The sequence below is a fragment of the Palaemon carinicauda genome, chromosome 41 (genome assembly GCF_036898095.1).
Source record: "Palaemon carinicauda isolate YSFRI2023 chromosome 41, ASM3689809v2, whole genome shotgun sequence".
In the NCBI taxonomy this organism is placed as follows: domain Eukaryota; kingdom Metazoa; phylum Arthropoda; class Malacostraca; order Decapoda; family Palaemonidae; genus Palaemon; species Palaemon carinicauda.
In genome coordinates, this window is record NC_090765.1 from 42,571,891 (window position 1) to 42,583,989 (window position 12,099).

Genomic DNA, 12,099 nt, shown 5'->3' on the forward strand with positions numbered 1-12,099 from the left:
AGCTGATACATGTTATGCACCCTATGCTCTCAGTTCGAACAACAGCATTGAACTGGTCACCCATACCAGGTGCAGGTGAGGTCCGTAATTATTTGATCCTAATTTTTCATTATAAGATGACGTTTTGAATTTCGAATTTTTAAAATATCATTCCACCTGATTTGAATGATAGTAAGTTATCTATTGTTTATCCAAACTATATATTTGGAAACCAGGATGTTAGGTGTTAAGTACTGTATTTTTTAGATTTTTTTTTTCTGTGTTTAAAGTTGAAATATGATGACGTGGAATTGATATTTATTACAATGCAGAATTGAAATGTGACAAGCGAAAAAAATTAAATTATGTTCTCTCATAATTCCGTCTATGTTTCCGAAGTCTCACTTTAAGTTGTTATCTGAGCAGTAGAATTTTTCAATTTGATTCAATATGCTTTTCTTTTTATTGCGGTTTTAACTCGAATACATTCATACTCTTATTGTTAAAGGTAACACTGAATATTTGATTAAAGAGTGAATTTAGCCTAGTTGTAAGTAACCCCTTAATTAATTTTTTATCATTTCCCCATTGTCCTTTGGTGCCGTTCGCAGCTGTTTTGTATTTTGTTAAACTTAATTATTTACATTTAAATAATATAAGCTTTATGTTGTTCAGGAGTTTTAGTTTAATTTATCAAAGAAGTGCATTCTTACCGAGGGGTTTTTTTCTGATCTGAAATTTGGATTTCTTATCATCGGCATCAATGACCTTAGATGTCAGGATGCCAGAACACCTAAAAACAATCAATCAATCAATCTTATTTATCAGCTTTTCATTCCTGTCCAATGTCAAAATATCTGATGATGTGGACGAAAATACCAGATTTTAGCATAATGTTAAAATTGCTAACCAGATTATTATGAAAAAACCTTTGACTTTGATTTAGACCATATAACCCAGAGTCCTGTTCGAAGTGTGTCTGACTTGGTACTGAAACAAATTTGAGAACAACAGAGAGAACTGAAAAAAAATGCTAGAAAACTACACGGGGTGTGTAGTAGATAGAGGGGTAAGGTGATCCTGTTTGTTATTTTCTTAATATGGTCTACAGATTTTGTTGCTTTCATGGCTGTTTGTATTTTTTTTTTTTTTTTTAGTATTTTACGTGAAGACAACGCCATTTTACAGTCACGAAAGATCAAATAAGTAAATTAAACTTCCTGATTTTACTAGTTCCGTAGAATAACCTTTTCCAACTTCTTTACTCAACATATTAATTATGTTGTTTTTGATATAGCATTTTCCTCAGGTCAGAATGTCTCAAGTTTTATATGAGATCAGTTATCACAGTAAATAATATGCGGGCCAGTAGATGATCCAGAATGAGTTAATGTCTAAGTAAATTATTAGGTGAGGAAAGAAAAATTTCGGAAGTAACATTTATATCTTGTACCAGAAAATTTAACGTGCTCCCCAAACAATATTGCTTTATTATATAATATCGCGGCTAACAAATACGCTACTGATTATTAGCCTGTCATAGAAATTAAGCCCTTTAAACAATGTGGCCCCAGGTTTTGTCAATTTTTTTCCTTTCGGTTGTATAACCGGTTTGATCAGAAGGCATCATAAGAGCTTCAACAGATTCCTTCTCCACTCTTAGGAACCCCGTAGGAATCGACAATCAACTATTTTCTTTTTTTCATCATTTTTCCTTCATCCAGAAAAAAACATCGGTAATAGGGCGTCGTGTGAATTAATTTCAGAATGATAAGAATCTGAATATTATATAAATCAAGAATATTTAGTATTGTTAAAGAATCTTGTTACTCCATAGAAGATTGAGAAGGAATGGCTTTGGATTAAAATACATGTGCGAGTGCGATTTAAATTTGAAATATAATTATAATGCGTTGAACAGGAAATTTCCGAGAAGTAATTCTCATTTTCTTAAATTACGCCTCGAGTTAAAATGACTTTAGAGTTTTGTGGTTTGCTGCAAGGCATATTGAACTGTCATTGATAATGTCTAATTGGTAACTGAGTAAGGTTCTATACATTCAAAAACTGTTAACAGACGTAATCACATTTGCAAGCTAACTCCTCGGTTTTAACTTTTTATGTATCTTTTTTTATTTCTTATTGTGTATCTACAGACAGTCTCATTACTGAAACGGTAGCGTGGTATAATCTTGGTCATGCTCCGTTGGTCATAGGTGAGATATCTCGTGGAAGTCTTGCGACAGAGCAGCGGCAGCGTGTCTAAATTGACAGTTTACTCTACAATTGGGAAGCCAAATTGCATCGCTAATGTCGAGGAAATATAATAGCGTGTGTAAGAATGGAGTTTTGCAATAAACTGTACATTTGAAGGGTTCATGGATTGTTAATTAGACATATGTAAGGTGCAAATGTAATTGTGGAATTTTTTTCTTTCATTCATGCATCCAGTATACAACAGTTAAAAGAGTGAACGTGGTACTAAAGACTATATATATATATATATATATATATATATATATATATATATATATATATATATATATATATATATATATATATATATATATATATATATATATATATATATGTGTGTGTGTGTGTGTGTGTGTGTGTGTGTTATATATATATATATATATATATATATATATATATATATATATATATATATATATATATATATATATATATGTGTGTGTGTGTTTGTGTGTGTGTATGTATGTATGTATGTATGTATGTCTCTCTCTCTCTCTCTCTCTCTCTCTCTCTCTCTCTCTCTCTCTCTCTCTCTCTCTCTCTCTCTCTCTCTCTATATATATATATATATATATATATATATATATATATATGTATGTATATATATATATATATATATACATATATATATATATATATATATATATATATACATATATATATATATATATATATATATATATATATATATATATATATATATATATATATATATATGGAAGGCAATGGCCTTGATAGCGTTAACGTGTATCCTACAGGAATCCTCATATTTGCGTAGTTTCTTCAGATTTTCCATCGTGAGCCTTTGGTTAAAGAAACGTTGATTATGCATTTTCGTTTATTGTATGACTACAGCACTGTTTCGACAATTCTTTATCTTAATTTACATATATTACAAAATCTTCTATATATGAGGTTTCAGATGAAATCAATTCATGAAAAATACCGTGAATGTAATAAAATGAAAAGAAAATTAAAAGTATTTCCAAAATTCTATACACCTCATGAATATGATTAGGAAATTACATGCACCATTACATAGACCATCCATCTTGTAGAGTAAGGCTGTCAACTCTGGTTTCTTGCTGGCTTACGAATACTTTTTTTTTATTCTCTTTTAGTACGACAGAAAAAGTTAATTTACTTTACTTTTGATCCTTTTCCCTTTGTGTCGTTTCATTTATTAAATGCATTCCTTTTCATGTAGTGTAATATATCATCTTACCATTATTGTACAAGCTTTTTCACCTCATAGCTTTGTCTTTATAAAGAAAGGTTTTAAACTTACATTCTTGCCTTATGTTCATCAGTACTATCTATCTCCCACTTGTACCCTTAACAATGTTAATTTATTTGTAACAAAAGAATCTATGAGTTACAAACTGCTACTGATGTGTAGTCTGTGCGAATTTTCGCCTCTTGAATGACTGGGACCCTTAGGGGACTGTGCTCATGTGCTTTGTCATCCTTATCAGCTGATAAAGGATATTGCATACCCTTTCCATGCTAACAAAAATGCTATTTAAGCGCGATAACGTCAGAACATGGCTGCTACTTGGATGGTGTGTCCATTAAGATGCGAGTGCGAAAAACGTCTCGGAGGCCGACTTTCGAAGTTTGCAATTATAATGTCTTGAAGGAGATGAGTTGGGTTAGAGTTGTGGATTGGACGCAGAAATTCAATTTACATAGTAATTATAGAAAGATGTTCTGGTAATGAAATAATTAATGATTTTTAGATTTATTTCATATCTTAATTACTCTGCATTTTCTTTCTTATTCTCTTACGTATAAGTATAATATAATGAAAATTTTTAGGGTTAGAAGCAGCATTTAGAGAATTCCAAAGCTATGGAGTGGAGGGAAAATAGGAATTTGATCCGAACACTGAAGAATTGCTGTTTTCCTGGGCAGTAAATGTAGGAGAAATGACGAAATTCGTGAGATTTTCTGTTGTATTGGCTTTTGTGGAAGTTTTGCTTGGTAAGCATGTTTTTATAATCTAAAAAGATTAGGTGAATCTCACGTCCAAGATTCCAACCCGTTCCTTTGTTTAAGTAGAATTTTATTTCTTAAAAACGCACCTTAAAGTTCTCTTGGTGATATGTTTTTATTTACTTAAATGAAGAATTGTCAGGTTATTTTCTTGTGAAAATGTCTCACAGTACATGCTTAGAAAATGAGGTAATTTTTTTTTATTTTGAAGTATCAACTTTTGATACTATTTATACTGTTTTAGTGTCCATTATTTGTTATAAGCTCACTAATTACGTTTTAAAGGTATTTCTGTGTGTGTGTGTGTGTTTTTTTTATCGTGAGTTGAACGTCAATCGTTTTAGTGATTATCTATATTACATAAATTTTCCATTTATTAAAACATTTTTTTTAATTCTTTCCAGTGGTAGCAATGGAATAATCCCTCAGGTGTTCACACCTTAACTCTTTCACTTGTTCCATATGGCATACCAGTATTACTTGAATTATTTAGCACTGTTTACTTATAAAGTTGTGACCACGAGTTCTTAGAAGTGTGATAACTTGTTCACGGCAAGTTAACCGTATACAAGAGCATCTAAACAATGACCCCCAAGATGATCAAGAAAGAAGGAAAGAAGGTATTGATTACTTTAAAGATAGAAAAATAAATTGTCGAGAAGCATGATAAAGTTATGCATGTGTCAGTCCTGGTAAAAATTTACAGTAATACAACATCCACGATAAGTACAATTTGAAGAAGAAAGAAAAAGTTGAAACAATTGATGCTTTGAAGGGGTGCTTACCTTAACGAAATGACGCCGAAAACTTGCTGCTCATGTGGATCAAGGAGAAATAGTTAGGAGGAGATACATTAACGGAGAACATTATTTGCGAAAAAGCAAAGGCTTAGTACCCTTAAAAATTTGCATTAAAAAAACGGCAAATGCCTGGCAACTTTTATTCCATGATTTTTACCGTTTTAAAAACGGATATATTGACGTAAAGGAGTGATATTACGGTCACCAACCCGTAAAATATAAGAACAAAGTATGGTAAAATTACGGTTGCCTGTATTTTACTAATCTACGGCTGAGAGCAGTATATTTTTACTGAGAATTTCCGATTAGAATTGCGGTTTTTTAACCTTGTAAAAAAGACAACAGGTTCGTCAGTATACAAAGAAAGAGAAACATTCAAGGTTACCCATGGATGGTTCAAAAACTTCTAAACTTCTATGTTCTGCGACATAGTGAAGGTGCAAGGTCCGATGTTAAGGCAGCAGAGAAATACATGTCAAAATTTTAAAGGTTTGTGAATTCCGAATCTTATATGTTGCAGCAAGAGTTCAGCCGGAACGAGACCAGTCTGGAAGATCAATAATTATCTACGGTGTCAGGTTCAGTATCTGAATGTTCATTATTATTATTATTATTATTATTATTATTATTAATATTATTATTATTATTATTATTACTATTATTATCATTATTATTATTAATATGCAAGCTTCGACTCTACGGTTTTTTTTTTCTTTTTTTTTCTCCTTGTTCTTGAAAAAAATATTCTCAAATATCCCCAGTCGGTTTCTATACCTTTTATTTTCTTTATCTGTTCTTATCTGATTTTTAGTGAATTAAATTGGTTATCAGATGATAATTGGGATGATTATTAAAGCTAAGGTTGGGTTTTCGTTGCTCTCATATTCTCCCGATTATGAAAATTAGAACCAGTCAGAACTACTATTTCCTTCACTGCCTCCCAATCAAGCACACCGTCTTCCTCCTACTCCTGTCTGATTGGATGTATCGCTTATTATAACTCTTTATCTTTTCCATTATCGGTTGTTTTGGCGTTGAGATCATCGTGTGCATCTCTCCGAGTGATGTTTTGAGTATCCAAAAATGCAACTTGGATAATTTATACCAATTAATGCGGTGTTAAAACCTTGCCACGGAGATTGGATGCTTTATTCATGCTTGTTGCCCACTGGCTCTCTCTCTCTCTCTCTCTCTCTCTCTCTCTCTCTCTCTCTCTCTCTCTCTCTCTCTCTCTCTCTCTCTCTCTCGGAGATGCAAGTAATTTGGAGCTTTTATTCATCCGATTTAGCATATATATACTCGGATATTTTTTTGCAGTAAACTGGGAGTATGCATGCTTTCTCTCTCTCTCTCTCTCTCTCTCTCTCTCTCTCTCTCTCTCTCTCTCTCTCTCTCAACGATGTTTATAACACACTTAGCTGGCAGTCTGAGGAACTGCGTTCAAGTCTCTGACTGGACATAGGGGAACAGATGGGCGTGTTCCAAGAATTAGAGAATTCCTCTGTTCACCTACGCGACAAATTGTGTAGCTGGTTGTTAGCCGACCGTTGCGGGTTACAAAAGGGTGGAAAGAGAAAGAGATGAAGAGAGAAGAAGGGAACAAACTTGAGTGTCCATCTATGTCATAACACTTCTGTATCATCAAAACGTGAGAGTCCAAACGATGTAATCCTCATGACTGAAACAGTTTAAATAGCTATTCGAAAGATATTTTTGCCGTACACCTGGGATGTGTAGACACACACATATATATGTGTGTGTGTGTATACATGTGTTTCTCCATGTACCAACATACATGCTGACACAAACACTTCTACATTTTGACTTTTTATTTATTTTTTTAGGAGAAAGTAGCTCTAGAAAGTGTTACCGTTTTCTACTCTACAAGATTATTAGTTTTGAGGATATTTGTATCATACCATACCATATCCAGACCATGACCTACCACAGTTGTCTAACCAAGATCTGTTAACGGTTTCTCTCATGTAAGGTAGGTCAGGTGCGAATATTCCAAGGTGTTTTTTTTTTCTTTTTATTGTAAATTTAGCCTCACAATTGGCTTTTCAATAAGATTGATATCATGAATTTCTCACCAAGATTCAGTCTGTCCAATTGAAAGACCGCAATCATTTTTTATTACAGCAAAAATGAATATGTTAATTTTTTAACCGAGATACCGAGCTATAAACAGACAGACAACGGGGCAACTGGACATCATATCGTATGCATTTTGCTGTATAAACTTCTGTCAGAGAGCGTTAACAATGATGTTGGTCGGAAAGGATATGAATAAAGAACTTCTTTTCGACCGCCAGACGACGATAATATCTTGTCAGCTGATCGATATGCTAGAAGACATAAGTCCGTGCTTCTCAAGAAGATCCTTATAAGTCGTTCTAATATTCATTTAAGATAAGGTACTCGATAAGAATGCCATTAACATTGGCTTAACTTGTCCATTGCACAAATGAGCCCCTTGATTTCCATAAAGATCGGCCGTGAAGGCGATGAAGGGAGGGAGAAGTGATAAGGATTCGATTACCATCGGACTTGCATAAACACACGCATGCATGCACACACAAACGAGAGCGTCTCCATGTTTCTCATCTTGTCTCCTACTCCAGTTACCACACCATTACCATATAATCTTGAGGGTATTTAATAGTTACACATGTTTCGTTGCATGATGGATATCAAAGCTCAGACAAACGTTAAGATATGAGATTTTTCGTCTTTTTGAAGGATGTAGATGAGATGGGTGATTAGAACAGGAATTATTAGCTGGCTCCAAATGGTGAATATATGAATGATTTCATGGTCATTATGAAGGATAGCAGTGTCAGACTTCAGATAGGAAAGAAATATTGATTCTTGCCAATGAATAAGGCTACTCTTCGTTTGCTTATCATACCATAGGACTTTCAACAGTAAGATTAAATCAGTGTTGCTTTTGAATCGCATTAGGTGTTCATCTTAAGTGACCCCTCCCCTTTTATTTGTTGTTGGGGGGGGGGGGGGGGGGGGGGGGCGCAAAACATTTACCTCACGGCAAGGATGATTATCAACAGGCTTTCGCAGAGTTAGAAGGAAGGTTTAATTAGCTTTCATGAAAGGTCATATATCGTATGGACAATGATACTTCAACATCCATGAAGCACATGAATGTTTGCAGGGTTGAGATGATTGCTGGGGAAGTGGTTTTGGTATAATGATAGTTCACCTTTATACAAACGCGAATGAAGTAGTTCATGCTGTGGCGAGATAAAAACTGCTTAATTTCGATCGTTTCTTAGGCCATGACATTTATCTTTCCCTTATTTTTCAATTTTCTGTGATGGGTATCTGAAATATATTAGATTTTCAGTTTATTATATGTTCAATGTGTAATTGCTAAATGCAGAGAGGTCTGTAATTCCCAATTACAGTTTGAGCGTTTTTCTTTAAAACCACCTGTTATGGGAAATGGATTCTTTGTGAAAACAAGGTGCGCTATGTTCGACTCTGGGTTAGAACGGGTAGGAGGGTATGCTCTGTTAAAACCCCACAGTTAGACAACTATAGTGGTTGAAACAAGGTTGAAAAGAGATTTACATGTCCATTAAGGAAAAAAAATTATAATGGTAACCTCTTCAGGAACCTCTTCAGTGACTTTCCCGGCCGTTGGTTTTGACCATATTGTCCAACTTACTAAAAGGAAGGTTTTTAGTATATAACGAAATATTAAGTAGGGCATCAAGATACTGATACTTATGTGTGTTTATTGTTAAATTTCCATGCTTGAAATTATTTGTGTTATATAGAAAATTGAATGTCTTGATGGGTACATTGTAAAAATTTAATTTCACCTTATCCTACGGACATTTTGGTGCAGATTTCTCAATTCATAATGAGAATATAAGGTCATAGTAAATATTTGCGTCATGGCTTCTTATGAAAATGCTAATGTTTAACTATGCTTTCATATAACTAAGGGAAATGGCCTTGTGGAGCCATTTAATATATCAAATAAAAGGTTTTTGTTTTGTTTATGTCAGGATGCCAGAAAACCTCAAATCAGTTAATCTATAGGTACGATGATTTAAAACCAGTCTTCCCCATTGAAGAGCTAGTCCGTGAGATCAGAAAGGTTAGCGATGAGATGGCTGTGGCACTCATGGTTTGTTGTTTGCAATGTTAAATGTTGTGCTTCTTTACTCAGTATGTCTATTTTATAAATAGTTCTCTTGTATTCGGTGACATATATAGGTATTATTTAATTAACTGCAATGAATTCAATGGTTACTAGTACAATTTAATCTCTCTCTCTCTCTCTCTCTCTCTCTCTCTCTCTCTCTCTCTCTCTCTCTCTCTCTCTCTCTCTCTCTCTCTCTCTCTGATTTGGTTGTTTTTGTGTTCGGCTTATAAACAAAGTATCCGTACCTCATACCCAAAAATGGTGAAAAGAGAAATGGTATGGAGCCTTTTTTTCCGTAGATATAATATTCCTTTTTAGGTTTAAAAAGTGAATTAGATGTCTGGATGTTCATTGTCTGTTTTTGGATTGTAAAATCATAACAGCTGTGAGATAGGTACTTGTCAAAATGTAACCATCATAATCATATGAACAAATAGTGATTCTCGACCGGGTATTACTTATTCCACCTCGTGCATAATATCTCCTTACAGCTTGCATTCTTTCCTCTTTGTATGTATGACAAAAGTGATGAAAACTTTGTACCACAAATGCGGCAGATTTATCTAGTATCATTTTAGAGGAGATTTAAAAAAAAAAAATAATTGACAAAGAATTTTATCCAGAGCTCTGTACTAATATGGGATTTACGTACATGCAAGTGCAAGGCATTCTTATTTGGAATAGTTATTTTTTAATTTCTTTATTTCACGTTTTAGAATTGTTAGTTATCCTTGGGTTGGTATCTAAGTATGACGGAATTATGTAGGTTTCATATGTCACAATTGCTCCTTGCTATTATTAGCATATTTATAACTGTCAATAGGAATCTAAGTGCGTATGTCATAAATAAATTTTAGTCTTGTACAGAGATATTCCTTTAGCATATTTATTGAAGAACATAATTTGTTTTTAGTTTTGTGAGATATGTTCTTACCTTATAACCATGCATATGATCGCAATGTTTAATGTTTTCCCCCTCTCTTCTCAAAAAACATTGGCTATGCTATCTTTTCCAAGGAAAGATTTTGTTAACTAATGATCTCATTTTAAGTGCAAAAATCACTGTAGCCATAATAATAATGAAAATGTTAATAATAATATAGATCTTACTAGTTTCTTACTAATTTTAATTCATATCGATCTATCCCCTGATTTAGAAATAGTTGCACATTGCACTAAACATGCATTAAGTAATAAGTATCCTTTGTCTATGTAGCCACGATATTCAGTGTTTGAGTGAGAAGCGCTTGTTTTTATCGGTTTTATAATTATGTAAGTGAAAGAAAAATTTTACCTCTTTAAATATTGTTTATTCCTTGGAATTTGTAACACTTAGAATAGCCATTCTCTAGTAATCACGGTAGATTTTTTGTGCATAAGTGTCTGAATTAAAAGATATATCAAATGAGTTGTTGCTGTATAACTGATAATCGTCTAGTTCTTTTGTATGGTATTCAAATAGCATCTCCTGAGAAAATAGTCAACATATGGTCCATAGTTAGAGGTAAATATAATGGCTTATCAGCTATGATTTTCGCCCATTAGTGTTTAAAAGGGCTGCAATATTAGTACAGTAGTTACAGATTTAACGGACAGTTTGAAACGGCTTGACGGATGAAAGAAAAACGTTCATATCACTAGTTACTTGTCTTTATTTTGCATGCCTCTCAGTATGTGCGTGGAAGCTTTGCGGAAAAGAAAGACTCAGGGTTATATATGTATACCAATGGAAATATCTACTTGTTTATCTACTCAAGTCGATTCACATTCTTGTATGAAGAAAAGGGCTCTTGTTAGGTAGAAATTCTTCTTCTTCTTCTTCTTCTTCTTCTTCTTCTTCGAGAGAGAGAGAGAGAGAGAGAGAGAGAGAGAGAGAGAGAGAGAGAGAGAGAGAGAGAGAGAGAGATGAGGAACCGCTACTGACTGGTCAGCCTCAAAGCTACGTGTTAGGAATACGAAATAGTATACTGGTGCTAATTATATCTTCGATTATTAATGATAGTGTGAAATATGAAGTCTGAATGACTGGGTTAGATATTCCGATGTCTACTACTTTAAAACACGAAGTTTTTTGGAGGTTCTTACATAACGTCACTGTTTTGGGAAGGAAAGATAGATTTGCATTTAATATTCACATATTGGTAATTTTCCCTTTATTTTAGTGTATCGGTATACGCCTTTCTAATGATAGATTTTAATAAGATATTAAGCTTGTTAATTGAAAATATCAATCAGGAATTATTCGTTGATTTTATTAATCCTATTTTGAAAGTGTAAAAACGATATTGCAAATTAATAATTATAATATTATTTTACCTTCTTGGTGAAGTATTCTTAGCAATAGAAAGTCAGGCTTGAAACCGGGGCTCTCATTTCAAGCCTACTTAATACTTAACTAATTCACTACGTGTAATGTAATGATATGGAATTTTTTGGATAAGTGTTAAATCTTTTATTGTAAACCTGAAGTAGTCATCGTTGTTTGGAATTCTTCAAATTAAACTTCTGACATAAAGTAAAGAAGAGGATTATTGAGTAGCTGAAAAGCTTTTTAAAGTATCAGTTCAGGCCTAGAGTCATTGTATTTATATAGTCTCAAAGGTTTAAAAATGAAATCAAAGAATTATTTTGTATAGGGAATGGAGGGAAATAGACCTTTACTAAATATATATAGGACAAGTATAAATTCTTTTTTTATATTAATAGAAAGATTCTTAAGGTTACTGTATACCAAACACTATTATTTGGCCATTAAAAGGTTCTAAGAAACGCTTCTATCACTTCAGTGACGATTAAACCAGAATCCCAAAGTTTATAGCTGTCATATGTTAGATCATAATAACAGTTGTATTGTAAAAATATGTACAATTGTTGGACGATAAAAAAGAACGCCAT

The 12,099-nt window shown here is 33.2% G+C and overlaps 1 protein-coding gene across 4 annotated transcripts in view; it reads left to right on the forward strand.

The window, feature by feature from the left end:
• Positions 1-12,099, forward strand: part of LOC137632282 (uncharacterized) — a 467,533-nt gene that overhangs the window by 359,367 nt on the left and 96,067 nt on the right. For 3 of the 4 annotated variants that reach the window (XM_068364175.1, XM_068364178.1, XM_068364179.1), the window contains one exon: positions 1-75. This exon is cut by the window's left edge and continues 5 nt beyond it. The exons of the other annotated variant lie outside the window; for it this stretch is intronic. The gene's annotated coding sequence lies outside the window, so the exon portion shown is untranslated. The remainder of the gene's footprint in view (positions 76-12,099) is intronic. 4 annotated transcript variants of the gene reach the window in all.